At 36.5% G+C, this 19,240-nt stretch overlaps 1 protein-coding gene across 3 annotated transcripts in view; it reads left to right on the top strand.

The window, feature by feature from the left end:
* Kynu (kynureninase) overlaps positions 1–19,240 on the top strand; it is a 144,589-nt gene that overhangs the window by 64,158 nt on the left and 61,191 nt on the right. The gene's annotated exons all lie outside the window — the stretch shown is intronic.

Genomic DNA, 19,240 nt, shown 5'->3' with positions numbered 1-19,240 from the left:
GTCTCTAAGTGTGCCTTAGGCTGTCACTCATTTAACATATCTATAGAGCCAAATTCTCCTGGCACATTCAGCCAAAGAATGAATGGAAAAATGAGCAGTTCCAATCTAAATGAAAGGATTTCATGGGAGCAAACTGGGGGTATGGTTGACTTAGGTTTACCCATTATCAAATTTATTTTAACAAATGTTTACCCTCTTGCTGTATAATTGCTCTCCTTCTCAACTGAATTTGAAAAATTAGGCTAATTTAAAATTAGACTTACATAACTCTCCTGGGTCGCCAGTGAAAATCTAAAGCTCAAGAAAGAGACAGGGAGGAAATTAGAGCTGTCAATCAAGGAAGAAATTGACAATTCAAAGGGAGGGGGGAACTTAAAACAATCACTGTTAGGACTGAATAAGTGAGGCAAAAGAGAGGGAAGTTTCCAGAAATTAAATATAGTAGCAGCTGGACATGACAGGAATGGAGTCGTGAAGGCCAATGACTGGATTATAAAATGCAAACTGCAAAACCCTGGAGTAAAAAAATTCAAAATCCCATGGTAGGAAAGAGGATACACAAAGTATAGTATTAAAAACTGCATGTATGCCAGCAAAAGCACAAATCAGAAGTAGAAGGCTTAAGGAGCTAGGTTGTACTTTGTAAGTAATTTCAATATGAGTGCATAGTTCTCCTAGTCTCCTTAGGCATCCACATCACTGAGGTATTGTGGATGTACCTTCCGGGTCATATTAAGGAGTCACTTTCTCCCAGCAGATTTCCTGGTCCTCTTGCTCTTACAGTCCTTTGCCCCTTTGTACACAGTGTTCCCTGTGCCTTGGGTATAAGAGTTGTCTTGTCTCAGCTGGGGCTAGGCACCCCATGCTCACTTCCTCTCTCCTTTTCAGTCGATGTGCTAACATGGAGGGAAGGAATCTCAAGGGGATCTAACTATAGACAAAGGACTACAGAAAACTAAAAAATTCAGAGAGCCGGAGAAATATTCTTTCTCGGGGATGAGCTCTCTAGTTCCTTTTACCAGGTGGTCAAACCTAAAATCATATATATATATATGTGTGTGTGTGTGTGTGTGTGTGTGTGTGTGTGTGTGTGTGTGTATAAAAAGAACACTAAACAAACTGAGCATGCTATGCTTGTATATTTGGTACGTGTCTCTGTGTGTGCCCACACATATACAGATACACATGCAGACAAATAGGCAAACTAATCCCATTCATAGGGGTCCTGCTATCTGGTGCCCCCATTCTAATGTGGTCACAATTAGAATTATTTAGTAACTTGTGAATGTGGGAAACATATCAATATTTAGAGGTTAGAACTTCATTTCTAAAATTCTCATTACTTTACCAATATAACTCACTTTGACCACTTTGGCTCTTTATAGAAGTAGAAAGCTTGTGTGTGGATAGACATTTTGTGCTTGGCTTATTACCAGATTCTAAGACTAATTCACCTATGCTGTATTCAGTAGGTCTTGCTCATTTATATTTCCATTCTCATACAATATTAACAGGAAACACAGCACAATCTTTATATTTGTGGGAGAGCAGATACTTGCCTCCCTCCTTTTTTCTATTTGAAGCCTGTTACTATACATGCTACTTAGGCTGTTATTGCAAATTACTTAGGGTAAGCCTCCATCACATGTCTGGTACATCTGTTTCTTAGACTTCCTGGATCCTACGTTGTGTGTGAATTCAGTCATAATGAGCAGGATCCACTTTCCTATGGACTTATGTAAATTTGGTGCACACCCCGAGCAGTATGTTTCAGAGCATCTGTTTCCCTATGCACACAACAAGAGCTGCTGATAATTTTGGTTTCAGCTACTCAGTAACCTGATCATTCATCAGTCAGGATCTGCTTTCAAACACACGCTTTATTCCTTGGGTATTTTCTTTTGTAAAAAGCTTTTCTTTTTAAGGTTTTCCCCTGTTTTCTATGAGATCTGGAGTTCTCTGACTTTCTAAAGCATAGTGATAACATGGTTGCCCAAGACATACTACCATTCAAGGCAGCAAGGAGGAAGAATGGAGGATAGGGCAGGTTCATCTGTCTCATGTTTCCCTTCTAGTGTTAAGTCTTTTCCATCTACATGAAAGCAGAATATATTATGTAGCTCCTTATGAGGGGAAGACTCAGGCTAAAGGTTTATGAATTAAACTACAGACTAATGTACTATTGAGTAATTTATTTCTCCAAAGTCTCACTTCGAACTTCTTGTGCTTTCTGTCCTCCATCAAGTGTCTTACACATGTTTTCTGGCAAATAGTGAGTATCAAATGATGACGCGCCAAACAGATAGATGAATAAATGTGTTGCTCTAGTCTCTCATCTCTTTTACACTTTGCAGTAGCACACATATGAGGATGCTCACGTATTTGATTTGTAAATGCAGATGGTGGATTCAAAAGATTCTGCAAACCATCTCCTTCTATGTAACAGTTTTTATTTTTGCATGTGAATTATGCATTAGGCCCAACCCTAAGCTCTTTCAATTATTAATATGTATTACTAGCAATTATAGTCCAATCAGAGTTAATAAAGTTGAATTAATTCTCAGTCATTCATGGTGGTACATACATTTAAGGGTCTGGAGCAGAAGAATCATCTGAGTCCAGCAACTTAGGGCCATCCTGGGCAACACAAGAAGACCCCATTTCTTCAAACCAACACAGAATCTCAGGGAAGACAAATAGAGAGACATGGGGAGAGAGGAGAAGACAAGGCAGGCTGAAGAGATGGCTCACTGCACAACAACACTAGTTGAGTAAGCTGAGAATCTGAGTTCAAATCCCCAGCCCCAATGTGAAAATGCTGGTCACAGCCACAGGTGTTTCTGTCACTCAATCGACATAAGGAGGAAGAGACAGAAGGATTTCTGGGGCTTGCTAACCACCCATCATAGTTCATAAGAAAATGACAAACTCAGGTTCAGTGAGCAACAGTGTCTCTCAGAAATAAGGTGGACATCATTGAGTATGACCCTTGACATGTTCCTCTGACCACTGTATATGCGCATAGATCTGTGCAACACATGCGCGCGCATGCACGCACACGCGCGCACACACACACACACACTTAATTCTGAATACTGAATGATAAGGAAAAAATACAGAAACCTGATAAATATCTAACTGGTAAAATCAATTTGTAAAAATTCAATAACACCAAAGCAACATCCACATATAGATGGTCACCAGAACTATTCCTTTATCTTCAGCATAAATCCAAATTTTTCTTTGAAAAGCTTTACCTTCTGTGAGTTCACTGATAAATGATTGACTAAGATTTCGACCAAAACCTTGGCTACAATGGTTGGCATCGACTCCCAGGAACAGTTACTGTGTCATACCAATAATGCTTGTGTCCAGCATCAAGACTTGAAGTCAGTTTAAATGCATTAATAATAAACTATCTCAAATAATGCACAGGTGTCACATTAAGGGACAAAAATCAAAGCTTTTTCCCTTGAGTCATTTAACCAAGCGAGATCCCAGATTTGAATTCTCTATCCGTTCTCCCTGTGTCTTCTATCCAGTCTGAATCTATGCCCTTTGGAAACTCTGTCTTGTGAATGTGTCCGTATATCAGTCTGTATGTCAGAATGTGTCTGTACTTAACAAAGGATTTTTCTCTCTTTCATTTAACACCACAGAAAGCATCACATGGGGGAGAAAATGAGAAACTTTAAAGAAATCTTTAACAGAGTTTTTACAAAGAATTAAGTCACTGACTCCAGCTCACCCCAACTCACCCAGACAATGAACAGTATTGCAAATATCATTGTCTTAAAAGCAGTATCTGTATACTGCTTATCTTACAATATTTGTGGTGGATAATTTTAATTTTTTTTTGTTTATTTTCAGCAAATGGTTATCATAACACACATATAAACATATATGCATTAATTTTGAGTAGGGAGCATGGAAGAACACCTAACTTGTGATTACACCGGTGTATTAGTTAGGAGTATAAATGTTGGCTACTTGGGAAATCCCAGGCAAATGAGGATTGTTATTAAATTTTCTCTTAACAGTGAGTTAAAAAAACAGAGTAAATACGTAGTAGGATGGCAGTCTTAATTCTTATGTGACCTCAAAGTGTATTATTAACTCTGGTTGTGAGGTTAGACAGAAGCTCCTGTCTCTCAGAATATTAGATATATTTTTATAATATTGCATTTTATAATATTGAGATGTCCATTAAATGAGATAGTTATTTCTAAATATGCAAACACACATACTTTTTATATTATATTACATGTATATACATATAAATAACAAATTTGAAAGATGTGCGTGAACGGCTTTTTGTAACCCAGTTTGACAATATTAATGGTCCTCCTGCCTCAGGCCAGATATGTGCACATCTGACTGATGATGAAAAGAATGCTTATAGGAAAGAATTAACCTGTTATACAAGCATTTAAAATTATGATTTTATTATTTTTATTATTATTATTACCCACTTTTACTAGAAAATTTAAGTTATAGTTTACTTGAGAGGATCTTAGAATTTTGCCATGGTATTCTCTGTAGTAGAGTGGCACATATTTATACCTTTTACTCATCAGTAAATATTTTAATGGGGTATTGTAATAATAAAATTTAAACAAGGAACACTTAACACAGCACGGTGTGCTGGGGTGACCTTCTTTGAGAAGATGAAACAAAGCCGGTTCTCTCAACATGAGCAGATATTTTCTAGCTGTGACCTTTTCTGTCAGGGCTGGATATATAGTAAGGCCTATTCTCAGAAGTGTAAAGTATTAATAGGTTTGCAAGGAAGAATTGGTTCAGTATAATTTAATTTTAGAACTTTAGAAAAGAAAAAAATAAGACAGTCCACGAAGAAGGCAGAGTCAGAAGCAGCCTCTTACAAGCCATAGCAACTCCGCGGAGACCCACGGAAGCCACTGCAAGGCTTTGGCTATTTAAGAAGGCAGATCTATTTTAATTTTTGAAAGAAATGTCCAACCTGCCAGGGTGAAAATAGACTGGAATGGAATAAAAGTGGACACAATGAAATAGTACATTATTATCTTCGCAAAAACATGAAGACTATCATTGTGATGCACTTCAGAGTATTTTTTGATCTATTGTGTAATCATCCCTCTCTTCTTTCCGTCTGTTATAGTAAAAATGGGTTTTTAAATAATCACTGAAAATTGTTTTTACACTGAATTCCTGACATATTATCTAGACTTGAATTAATCAAGGGAAGTCAAGGAAAAGCAAATTGAAAATGTGTATTTATATGCATATACATATGCATACATATACATGTAGGTGTGTATATGCGTGATTAAGATAATTAAAAATGTTTAAGTTACACTTACAAGGATTGCTAGAAGAATACCAGTCTTCTCTTTTTAAGGGAGAGAAGTAAAACAAAAGTAAAATTTAAACAGACTATCTTATTAACTCTTGTCTTTGGAATGGCAGAAGATTTTTGTGCTACACGAAGAAAATTATCCATACTCATAATTCTGCCCATTTGAGATCCAGAAATCACTAAGTCAAAATAAATTGGTGAAGATCACTACCCAGGAATCTAAAGTTATAGAGCCGTTTCTATGAAATCTTTGTCAGCTGTTTTATTTAAGACTTGATTGAGAGGACTATATAAGATAAAAGTAATTAATTCCCAGTGGAAGAGTATTTTAGACTCCAGATGTTGTTTTAGGATTATAGGTCTGGGAAAAGCAAGCCTCCTAGTTGTCAGTCAGGATTTGTGATAGTGTGTCCATTCTTATTGAAGGCACCAGGGAGAAGCACTTTTCTGGTATCAAACGGCATTTACCTGGTAACTCCTGGACCATCTGAAGGAGATGTTACAGTCAGAGGATTTTATGTTTCCTTTTTTTGTTTTAGATGATACAAATTATATAATTAGTTGTCTAGGACTCAGAGTTGTTCATCTAATGTTATATTTTTCTTCCCTCTTTACTAATCAAGAAAGACTGGCTTGTCTTTGTTATAACTAAAAAATTAAAAATTCCAACATAAAATGTAGACACCCATGTATATATATCCATTTTAACTTATTTGCTATTATAATAATGAAAACCCATGGAATTCTATGAGTATCCAGCACACACACACACACACACATACACACAGATACAGAAGTCATGCATGTCATTTTCTCTTTCCAGTTATTTTTCCAGATGAGTTGTTAAAATAGACACGTTTAGGACTGTCAGGTTAAAAGTCAGTTGAGTTGCAGAATGCTCATTTACTCACAAACCATATTCATAAGGGAAGGTGGAAGATGGTGACCAAAAAAAAACCATTAAATTATCTATAACAAATCTTATTCTATTTGTCTACTTCTCTTTGTTTTTATTTTTAATGCGTGCAGCACTTTTCCTGCACATAGGCATGTAAACCAGATGTGTGTCTAGTATCTTCTGCCACTGTTCTTTCAGATGTTTATGGGTCCCCATGTAGGCAGATAGAACCAAGCAAGAGTAGCAAGTGCTCTTAACCACTGAACTCCACTGAACTATCTCTCCAGAATCTTCTCTGGTATTTTTAAGACAGGGTTCTAATTTGCAGTTATCTGACCTAAGGTCTGTCACCTTCCTGCCTCAGCAGGTGTCTTGGAAATGAAAGCATTCATAATCAGAGGCAGTTTAAAAAACTGGCTATGATGGAAGAAATTTAGAAGAGGTCTCTTCAAGGATTATGTATAGATTTTTAATACACTATCATCATATTTAGTGTATAATTAAAAACAGAAAAGAAAGAAAAGTTGGTTGGGGATTTTATTACTATGATTTGTACGGCAATCACCCCAAAATTATCTTCTGGGAGGATATTTCTTGATTTCTCGTCAAGGTGGGCATTTCTGCAGATAGAGATGTCATTACTAAGTAAAGAAAAAATTAAAAGTCTTTTTCCCACCTGTGACAGAATCTTTACAGTTAAATGTCCTTTGTTTTTATTCCCTGGTTTGAACCCTACCTGATCAACAGGCAAAAGCCTGCTCTAGAGATTCTCCTTGTTGCTTTTATTCTATTAGTAAATGCATAATTACCTATCAACAATTACAAGCCATGATATTTTAAATAAAATTTACTATTTGCAAATATCTCAGGAAAAAACTGAAAGTTTGGATCATCATTTGTGCATTGAAACGCTAACCTTAGACCTTCTCAGTGACATATTCTGCGCTGTCCTTGGTGCTGAATTTAAGCCTCAGCTCATCATAGTATGCATTTCTACTGTATTCTTACAAGAGGAAAGTGAAATATTTCTCCCAGGTCCAAGTTATACGTTACTTTCTTGACTTTAGGGCAGTGGTTCTCAATCTGTGGGTTGTTAGATCCTTTGAGGATCATCAAAAAGCATAGTTATTTACATTATGATTCACAACAGCAGCAAAATTACAGTTATGAAGTAGCAATGAAAAGAATACGATAGTTGTGAAGTCACGACAACATGATGAACTGTGTCAAATGTTAAGATCATTGTTTTAGAGATCCTGTATGTGAAATTCTTGACCTTCATCGTGAAAGTTTTTGTATCACTGTGTCTGGAGGAATGTATGAGAAATATATCATTGGATTCCTTTTGTTCTGCTTTACAATTCTTTCAAGTATAGAAGGCTTACATCAGTAGAGTATCAATGACTAACTCCGCAAAATTCATAAGCTGCAGACTGTGCTTTCCATAAAGTGATTTATTTTAAGTACATGCTAGATCTGGCAATAGATATGTGTGTGCAGTCAACAAAAGTGTTGGTCAGGCAAGTTGATGGATCACAGTATTGCATGAGGAACAGAATTTTAAGTATAATTATTTTCAGGAAAATGGCAAATAGTGTCTAGCTATCCTAAAATTGTGGTCTGCATGCTTACATTAATTTTGAGATTCTTTTCAAAATCAAGATATTCCATTAGGTCATTAAAAATTAAATGAACTAAATTAAACATAAAAAATTACCTTCAGCTATTTTCTCACTTAAGCCAACTGAAATAAATAAATTAAAAAGCTTAAGCTCATTTTTCATTTGTAGGATCTTTGTCAGATAGGCCTAAGATAGGGCAAGAAGATGGTGCCACTGAGTCTATTTTCTTGCTTTTGTACATATGAGATTAAATAAATAAAGGAGCTCAAAAAAGGATAGCCAGTTGTAGAGTTCGAGTCTTAAATGCATGTGTCCTAGAATTCTATGCTCACCACTGAAGAAGGTTGGGGAGATCATTAATTAGGGAGTAAAAGTGACATAAATTGTGAGAGAAGTTTCCACCTGAAAAATTATGGCATGCTGCAGAGCCTCTGAGTTAATTTGTTTTTCCTGTCTCCTGAGTCCATTGGTCTTACTCTCTAAGGATCATTTGTTTGCCTTATTCCTTCAAACTAGACACATTAAACCACTAAATATTACTAGAAAGATATCCCTTCTCTCCTTTCCATTCATTTTCACTTCTAGGTTTGCCATGCACAACATATGCTATGAATTGAATTCATGGTCTCATGCTACCTAAAGGCTTTATCACTGACATATCACAAAAACTCAGTGTTAGCCTTTTAGCAATAAGAATAAAGAGATGACTCTTGAGAGATGATTTTGTGCACTGAGTAAAGGTTGACTTTGTGTTATTCAATTGCTGATTTTTGTACCAACAGGGAGTTGAGTACATGCTGGACTTTGTTCTTTTTTTTAAAGCATCACCTGTATCAGTGTTTTGTAAACATCTTTCCCCATCACCTTCTGATTGGTTAATACAAAACTAATCAGCCAATTAAGTGGGAAGAAGAGAATTGGGTGCAAATTCCAATGTCAGTCAGGAGATCCCAGAGAGATGATAGGGGAGAGCGAAGTACCAGGAGGAGAACGAGGCATAAGAGACCATGCAGGGGTACCAGTAGGAATTGCCATGAGATTGTGGTGAGAGAGGAGCTATGACAAAATACATGGACCAGAAGAAACCAGTGCAAGAGCAGATTGCAAGTCACAGATCACTTGTCTGTGTATTGTCAGCCTAGTCAGATTAGAATAGCTGCCCAGCCAAGGCTTGAATCTTGTTAATAAAAGTACAAGGTCTCTGTGTCTTTATTCAGGAGCTAAAACAGGATAGAGTAGTTATAAAATTTCACAGCAATTATTTGAAAATAAGGGTGCATAGAAAATCCCCCAAGAATTACTTTAATGGATAAGCATCTCTGGAAAATTATGCACCTTACAAGTGAGAACAGAGTAATAGCTGCTACTTCCGGTAATATCCTATGATTGGGGTGCTTGCTATCCAGTACATTTTCTCAGAAAACCCATTAGTGACCTTTCATCGGGGCTCAGATGAGAGAACTGTTTCTGCAAAAGCACTTGCCCTGCCCACTTAAGCAGATAATGAAGCCTGGTGTTGGAGTCTACTTACAGATGGTTCCAAAGCTATGTTTTCAATGGCTGGCATGGGCAATCTCTTCTCACTAGACTATCTCTTTTTCTTCATTCCAATTAATCCTGCAGTGGCAAAGATATCTCAGAAGGTATGAAAGGGAAAGTAAAATGTAAGTATTATTTCTTATCCTCCCTTTTCTTGAGTATTAGATTAGTCCCAATGATCAAGGATAGGAGATAGAGATATTCCAGGTAAGGTTCTTATCAATGCCGGCATTCAGAAATGACTTCCCAGACCCTCAGAAACGTAATCTCCAACTCATGTAGAAAGATCTTAATACATGGTACTTCCACCCATTCTGGTGGGTGTCTCATGTAGCTGCCCCACTAACAACAGCACGGGATGACAGTCTACATATCCCATCCACCTGCATTTTTTCAGCTCTTTATGTGGCATCTGAAAGAGTTCCTTCTAATTAAAATTGTGCAAGTCTTTAGAGGACTGGATGAGAATTACAAAATCCTCCAGAGATTTGCAGCAGGAAGTCCCTGGACACTTCTCAGGTACTGGGGTACACAACACATACAATAAACTTGGTTCTTTCATTTGTATATTGACCTTTCCCTTCTGGGAAGATTGGCCTTCAAGGGGATCCTAGAGAGAAGACTGACTGGGGGAAACTACTCTCTTTAAAGAACTCATTTAGGCAGTTTGTGTAGACATGAAAGCATTTGATTATTAAATACTGACAAAGGAAAGAACAAAACACATTTCCCGCATCTCATGAAAACAGGACAAAATTTATACACATGCATGTTCTAATTTGTTTAAATTTTGGCCAATATCATGGATGAGGGACTCCATTCTCAATTCTGATTCTCTTGCTTTCCTTTGTGTCTCTCCTCACATTTAAGGACAGAACCATGGTACCAACTCTTCTTTACCAGTTTACGTCCAAGAAGTCGCTGACTATGTGAATCCCTCCTCTATAAAATGGAATCTAAAAGGACAATTTAGATTACATAGATGTTCATGTCAACAAAATGTACATGTGACCTTCCTATGAAAGAGATAGCACGTTGAAAGTCCCTAAAAGTTATAATAGCTTGGCCACTGCTGCATCTCAGTAAGCTTTCCTTATCCACATTTGGTGTTCTAGGGATTTCAGCCAAAACCAGCATTTGGTGAGATTGTTTCCACGTCTTTCTAACCTGGGTAAACAACCTGACACTCTCAACAGGTCATTTTGCATCACGGCAATTGCTGGTACAAAGAAATGTAGATAGATAGGTAGATAGATAGATAGATAGATAGATAGATAGATAGATAGATAGATAGATAGATAGATAGATAGATGTAGCTATAGATATATAGATATTATAAGTATATAATTAATGCTATACTATATGTGAAAGCAGCTTGACTCTAAAGAAATGCCCATACTGTGTTGCTTTAACTTGCCCAGGTTTACTACTTCATGAAGATTTTAACTTTCATCTTTAGACTTACCCTTCCACATCAATAAGAGTATAAAAATAAGATGGTTGAAACATCCATTTAAAATCTCATTTAGATTTTAAAGCAATTTTTTTTTGAGTTGAGATATTGTAGGTTGGCCTCAAACTTCCAATCCTTCTGCTTTAATCTCCCAAGTGCTGGCATTATAATCATGCACCATTACACTTGCTACAGTACCGTTTCTACTGCAATAAGTCCTTTGATTTTTGTGTATTCCTTTCTCATGACAAACTCTTTCTCTCTCTTGCTTTTCTTTTTAAATTCAAAACACTTTCTTACTGGATTTCTTATCTTTAAAATTAAGCTCTCTGGGACAGGCAAGTCACAGAGCAATGTTCACTTTATCAGGAACTGTTGTCTGCTCTGCAAATACATTGCTTAAATACCATCAATCGATACATCTGGGACAATGGGAACTGTGGAATCAATTTAGCAAGTAGAGTAAGTGTTACCCAGTAACTATGCACTTATGCATTAAAATATTTCTTTTTAAATCATCGGACTTCAATACCAGGGTAACTATTTGAGACATAATCCCAGCTTCCTTCATTCAGTTTCAGTTGGCTACTGACCTTCAATATGAGCATTTAGAATTCATCATCAGGCAGATCTCTCCTGGGATAAAAGATTTGGGGATTTATTTTCTATAATGTACATTATTTGTAGTTTTCATCTTCTGCATTACTTACAAGAGCCTAAGGTCTAATACAACCTTGACTAGCAGAGTTCTGGGTACAAAAACCATGCACGCTGAGATATTTTGAGATGCAACTTGACTTCTAAAAACTATTTCTGCAGTTGCATGAGAAAGACTGCATCTCTTCCCTTAAGACTCATTGTTTTCACTTCTGTTTTAATACTGAAGAGCTGCTGTTCCCATTGAGCTGTTTGTGTAACTGAAAGCATTATTCCCTCACTACAAAAAAGTAGATAACCCTAGGTACTGTTTAGAAAGAATTGTGACCCACAGAATTACTGACTTTTGGTACAAAAGAGGCTTAATATAGAATGTAATACTAATACCTGCCCATACCAGAGAGCTGAAAGAAAATGATAACAAAGGAGAGGTCATATGAGAGTCTTGGTAATGTTGTTATGGATTAAAGGAAATATTTTGTAGATTCTGACTAAGATGATTGACAGAGATGGTGAGATGATAGGAGACCCTCTTATAGGACTGCTAGTTTGCATTTGTTTAATTGTTTTCATATAGATATAGATATAGATATAGATAGATATATAGATATATAGGCAGGATTTCACTGTGTGACACCGTTTGACAAAAACCTGTCAAATGTGTGCCAGGCTAGCTTCTAATTTACAAAGTATGTTGGATTAAAGGCATATGCCACCATACCCAGTCAGATCTTGATTTTTGGTATTGTTTTTATCTGTGCATGACTGTATCAATAAGGGAGTGAACTTTGGAATTAAATGTTCTAATTCTGAGACAGGAAACCTTATTAACTTCTGTCCTCTACTCCTACTCCTCTCTAGTAATTTAGCAGACCTCTAATTGTGAAAATCATTGCAAAACCCAACATCAGACTTACCTCGCAAACTGTATTACTAACCCACCGCATGTCCATATTTCTCTATAAAGTCAAGCCATGTGTTCACAGGTATGCACGCACATATAAATGTACACAGAAACTTTTATTTTGAAACAAAGTTTTCTATCACATAGTTTTCTTCTTATAAGAATATTGTTCTAATTAAGTACACAGTATTATCTGAATTTTGAGTCAAGTTGAAAAGGCTATACAGAAATCTCAAAGACTTCATTGCTCTGGAAGCCGTTTTATAATAAATCAAGCCCACAATCAGCCTTGAAGGAACTGAGGAGACTAGGGACATGACTAGTACAGTGTTAGTAGCACTGGATATAGACCTGCCTCATTCAACAGAATTTGGTACGGCACCTTTCCATGAACATTCAGAGGCTGCTTTTACCAAGGGATAGAGTTACCCTTATATGTGCTAATAAAGACCAGGTGGCTACATCTCTAAGTTGGAATTCAGCTGGCTTAGCACACTGGTTGTTTGTCCACCTCATTTGTGAGTTTACAATCCTCATGAGCATACAAAACACAAATGGTGAATACCAGCTCCAAGTATTGATGTAAACACCTGTCTTGCATTCCGCACAATTCAGACAACTTTCTTGAGTGAAGAAGGAAAATACCAAATGATAGTAAAAATTTAGCATATTGCAGAACTTCCAAAATTGTCAAAACTGTTACTATTCTTAATCACCTTCCGTTATCTCATTCTCTATATTGTTTGATAAATTCTGAAGAGATGGAGATGAAGGTGTTCACCCTGTTCTGCATTCTTCTCCACTGATCAGGAAACATTGTTGGTGCTGTGTGAAGGAGGATTACAAAACCAAATGCATGTGGTATTTCTTATTTACCAGAGAGTAATCCAGAGCATATAGAACTTGCTGTTTTTACCTAAAATATGCCATTTTAAAAGATGTCTTTAGAGAAAAATGACATATAATAAAACCGCATCCAGATCAAACCTCAATGAATTCTCATTTGTAATCCAACATTGGGCTTTTCAGAGGCCTCTATTTCTTTAGCCACTTGCTTTAAGCCATGGTCAGCCATGTTCAATGACATTTTGAGGGTGGACAGGGAGTTTTTGCTCCATGTTTCTTTGAGCTGTTTGCAGACAGAGCCTCAAAGGCTACACAAAGTATTGCTTCTCTGAGCCCAGGGGGTGGGAGTGGGGGAAAGGAATTGTTTAATAATGGTTCATTTTATTTATTCTTCACACAATTACTTCAGGATTCATGTGCCAAGATTGTAATGTCATATTACACATTGACACTGGCTGCAGGTCCATCCATATCAAGCAATTTGAGGTTGAGCACTTCACCTTAAAACATATACATCTTGGGACCTTGCTCATGGCAAATACTAAACCAAAACCAAATGGCTCCTAGATTTTGATCTCCCTGCCAAGACTGAGTGCTTGAGTGACAAGCCTGTGGTCTTTGAGAAAAGGAGAGATGATATAAGTATTGTAGAAGCCATGAAGCTCTTTAAGTCCGAAAGTGATAAAGCTATCAAGACTGATCATTGGACTATGGACAGTTCTGACTCTTGGGACTTGGATGGATCTGAACACTAGGACATTCCCTGGGTAGCTCAGGAGAGCTCCCCCCTTCCCATCTGCTTGTATTGACCCAAGATTTTGTGCTCTCATTAAGGTTTTTTGGGGTCTCAAGTCTAGCTGAATTTCAGTGTTAAGTATATGAATGTAAATAAGAACTATTTTATAAAGAAACTCCAACATCAGATGAGAATATCTACTGGCTGTTGTATGATTTTGTCTAGTCTTTTGCTTTACTTATTCAACACTTTCACTTATTATATCAGTATACAGAACAACAAGATTGGAGGTTTGCATAAGAGTATATAAATAGGGAATGTATTGGGAATGGCACCGATCTTTGGAACATAATCTCAGTCATCCAGGCCCATTTGTTTCCTTTGGCTATAACTGAATAGTATAGCCTATTCATAATTCATTTGTAAAGGAATGTTGTCCTATTTAAATTGTGGTTCTAAAGGTTGAGGAGTCCAAGATCAGTCCCAAGGATTCTTGGGAACTGCCTTTTTGCAGTTTGTTATACCCTAGCAGAGGGCATCACCTGGGAAACAGCAAGGACAAAGCTATTTTGGTTTTGGTTTTGATTTTGGTTTTCGTTTTCGTTTTCGTTTTCGTTTTGGCTTTGGCTTTGGCTTTGGTTTTGGTTTTTACCACAGACCACATTATGATTTCAGCTAATATTAACTACCCAATGACCCCACCTCCAAATGTCATTTATAGATGAATCTCAAGGTAAAATTCCCAGCCCTTGACCTTTGAGGGACTCTAAGATCAGTTTCAGCACAATGAAGAGGGAAAGGACATGAAGGAAAACATAACTGAAGGGGTAGTAGGGTCCCTGAGCCAGGAAAACTAGAAAGGACAAGTTTATAGAAGCTCAAGAGACACAGAAACAACTACTACAGCTTGCATCCTAATCTTAGCAGGAGTTTTTCAGAGGGAAAGCAGGATATCCTTTGAAACTGTTGTTTAGAAAAATGCAGATCGAAAGGATTTGCATTTAAGAAATAAATGACTAGAATTATTCAAGGACAGCTAGAAAGTAAGGGACTGTGCTGGCCAAGCACAACTCTATTCCACTTAATTATGTCAAAATGCTTATGCAATAACCATCTATGGTAAAGTTGGTATAAAATCCTGTTGAAAAATTGTGACTTAAAAACATTGTATGAACTAGGAAAACAAGCTTTGAGCTCCTCCTCCTCTTCTTCTTCATCTTCTTCTTCTTCCTCCTCCTCCTCTTCCTCTTCCTCCTCTTCCTTTTCTTTGAATCACAAGTCATCTACTCCATTTGAAAATAGTGGAAATAGCTGAAGAAGGGCTCAATTTGATGCTTTGTTTTAAGATGCTGCCATCTAGCGACTCTTCTGTAAAATTACACTCTGACCACCTCTTTCAAATTTGTAGCTTGATACAGTCCCCACTTTAATAATTTATGTTTTCTGCCATCCATACAAAAGAATTGTACATTCAATAAAATGTACTGTGAGAGCCTGGAGTGGTTTTCTGATACAATGCCACAGCTGTGACCACAGGGGATTAATAACAGGATCCAGTAGGTGAACTTGGTGCCTTCCTCATAGTCCATACTTTATGAATAATTTATCATGAAATAAAGTACAGATTTTTCTTTGGGTAATCTAAGAAAGTTAAACTCTTAACAGTGTATAAAAAAGGTGAGTTTGAAATTTTCTCTTGTTAAAAAACTACTCCTCTAATTAGAAATGCAAGTGAGTAGACAGAGCACTTAAGTTTCACAATTTCTGGTTTTGCCACATGGAATTTCAATCATATGGGTATCTTACAATTCACGGTAACAAATGTGGGTGTCTATTATGCTGAATCATGTATCTGCAAGCCCAGATTATGATGACCTCTAAGTCTCCTTGTTGTGAACTACTTGTATTGCTTCCCAGTCAGTTTCAAAAGATTTATTCCCATAGAAAACATCTTGCTTATAATATATATATATATATCATATATATTTATATATATACATACTCCTCAATTTGGAGTAAGAAAAATGGTACAAATTCATCTCTCTACATTAGAAGAAAACAATGAAATAAGTTACACATTCTAGATAAGGCGTTTCTTTTGTTAAATAATAGATGTAATCACATGATAGTAAATATAGTTTTGTGAACAGAATTTCCAAGAATAAAAGTTATACATGTGTTAAGAATTCTACAAAGCTGAATAGAATAATGACTGAGAAGATCATCTGAGATTGTGAAGAGCCTGGATGTGGTAGTTTTGGAGTACAATACTCTTAGGCTATCTTCAGTCTCCTTAATAGCCATTCATTGTTCACCTCTGTGTGTGCCCTGCCATCCTTGTGACTATCAGGTGGAGTGTTGGGGAATGTGCTAACAAAAGCAATAAGCTTCCACCAGCCCATAGACTTAGAAAGTCATTAGATAGCACCTGGGAACTGTAACAGAGAGTTCTCGATTTTCTTACAATAACCTGATATTTCCACGAAAGTCCTTGAGAAAGTGACATGATTTATGGCTTTCTTTTGTTCTGTTACTGCAGGAACAACTTGAATCTGTGTCAGGTACTAGCATGAGACTCTCGTGCTCAATGTTGCCCCATTGAGTGGTTGTTGGAGAGTTCTTTCTAGAGGTTGGACTTGCCTTGCATTGATGGATGGATGATCTATGGGTTTGTTTTGAGATGATAGTTGAGATACCGTTCAGTTTGGATTCTATTTGTATTTTGTCTCTGAAGCATTTAGTTCAAAGTTAACTACTTAGTGTTTTTTTTTTTTTTTCTGGAAGATTCAATTACAGGTATTTGGTTTGTTTCTGGTTTTAGATTTTTAATTTGCTAGAATTTGGCCTTTTTCCTCCAATATCTAATTTGTCTTTTACTTGGCCTGCCAATCAGAAACTCTATATTATACATCCAATTGAGAGGGAAGCCCAGAAAGAAACACTTATCCTTGGGATGGAAGGAATTTTACTGGCTCAGCTGGAAAACAAGCATAAGAGCTGATCATCCAGTATCTTGAATGCCCACACATTACATGTAAATGTCCAACATGTAAATATCCAGGGCAAGTCTGAGACACAGTGGAAGAAAAAGGCAGGATGAGTGATGCTTACTGAGGGAGTGTTTGCCAAATGTACCATGTGATTTCACCCAAAGCACAGGTCCCTATGCAGCAGAGAGGGGCTTGTAATGTTCAGGACAAAATGGGAAACAGATTGAATGAAAAAGGAGATATTTGGAGAGAAACTGTAATTTGGTATTTTCCCCATTTTATGTTTGATATTTTTATTAATTCAACTTTGGAAAAAGTGGACAACTGAAGACAACTTGGCTTACCATTTCCTTGGGCGAGAACATTTGATATTTCTGGGTTCATGTTTTTTGTTTGGGGTTTTCTTTGTCCTTTTCTCTTTTGTTGTTGTTGTTATTCTTGTTTGATTTGCTGCTCTCACAGCATGTTAATGATCTGTTTAAACATTTTGGAGGGTTTATCTCATCTTGGTTTACTTTTGGAAATTCATTTTCGTCTAGAAATTTGACAATGCCCTCTTGGTTGATTGCTCCATTAATAAGTATGAAGTTGTTGTCTTTATCTTTTCTCACTTTGTTTAGTTTAAATTATATTTGCCCGATATTGTAACTGTATGGTGTGCTTGTTTGTAGGCCATTTGCTTGGGATAGATTTCCATTCTTTCATTCTAAGGTACTAATTTGATGACACAGTGTATTCTTTTGGAGTCAACAAATATATGACACATGCGTTTTGGTCCAATCTATTAGGCTATGTTTGCAGATTAGGGAATTGAGGCCATTAACATTCAGGGTTATTGAAAGCTGTGTATTGATTCCTGGCATTCTGCTGATTTTGTAGGGTTTTTTTTTTCTTCTCCTTTCCATTGTTTAGTATCATTCTTTTATGGCTCATTCTTTTCAGTAGCCTCATGGAGGGATTTATGTTTCTCTTTCATCTGTAGGATTTCTTTAAGTATTTTCTGTAGAGCTGGCCTAGTGACCATAAATTTATTTAGTCTCTTTCTATCACAAAAGTTCTTATCTTTTTCTTAAATTGTGGTCATTAGTTTCACTGTATATAATACCCTGGATTGTCAATGGTTATCTCTCAGATCTTAAAATACATCCTTCTAAGACCTTCTAGCCTTTAGACTTCCAGTTGCATTATCTGCTGTTATTCTGATGGCCTTTATGCGTGACTTGGTGTTTCTCCCTTGCAGCTTTTCATATGCATTCTCTGCCCTATTTATATAATATTCTAATGAGAATATGTTTAGAGGAAGTTCTTCCTGGTCTTATCATTCTGGATAGGCATCTCTTTTCTGAATTCTGCTAATTTTTCTATCCTGACTCTTTAAAAAATGTTTTCTATACCTTTAGAATAAGTTTCTTCTCCTTATTTTATGCCTACAACTTGTAATTTGGTCTTTTTGGAGAATCCTCATACATCTTGGGTTTTCCACTAATATCGTTTCCTCATTATTTTTGTTGGTCTCCTCTAGTCCTTATTCCTTGTCTTCAAGCTCCGTGTTTTCCCCTTTTACTGGTCCATTCTATCACTGAGACATTGTTACATTTTTATTTTAGTTACTTTTGATCTTACTTTACTTACTATTTTATTTTACTTACTTTGACTTTAATATCATATCGGTTTTCCTTCAATATTTCTTTCTTATTTAAAATTCTTCTTTCATATTGTCTATCCCCTCCTTTATTGTATTTCCCTACCTGTGTCTTTCTTTGAACATGCTTTTGATCATTATTTTGATTTGTCTGTCTAGGAGAGCATCTCACTTACACTAGATGTCATTTTTGCAGGAGTAATGCTTTTTCAGGGAGAGGATGTCTTGTTTGTTCACGTTTCGTTCATTAGAACATTGAGTAATATGTATTTGGTGAGACTTCTTTGCTTGGTTTAATTTTAATCAGCTATACTCTTTTGGTTGGAGGATTTGTACTGTTCAGGTGGGATTGGATGAGGAAGTATAGATTGTATAATTCAGGAAATAATTTTTTCATACCTGGAGCTCCAGATACCTGGTATAAACTCTGTATAACACCCGCAGTAAGACATTAAGTGGGGGATGAGAACACGTGTTTGGTATGATCATTATCTAACTTTCATACTAGCAAAGACCTCAAAGACGATTGCAAGACAAACAACAAAGTATAGCGTGTAGCATACTCATATTTTAGTTAAAGTGGTTAGAAAGGGGAGTGGAGTAGGGTAAATAAGT

This window comes from Mus caroli, unplaced genomic scaffold, assembly GCF_978045245.1.
Source record: "Mus caroli unplaced genomic scaffold, Mus_caroli_1 scaffold_2, whole genome shotgun sequence".
NCBI classification, from domain to species: Eukaryota; Metazoa; Chordata; class Mammalia; order Rodentia; family Muridae; genus Mus; species Mus caroli.
The sequence above is the reverse complement of the archived record's forward strand: the minus strand, read 5'-3'. Positions and strand labels throughout refer to the sequence as shown.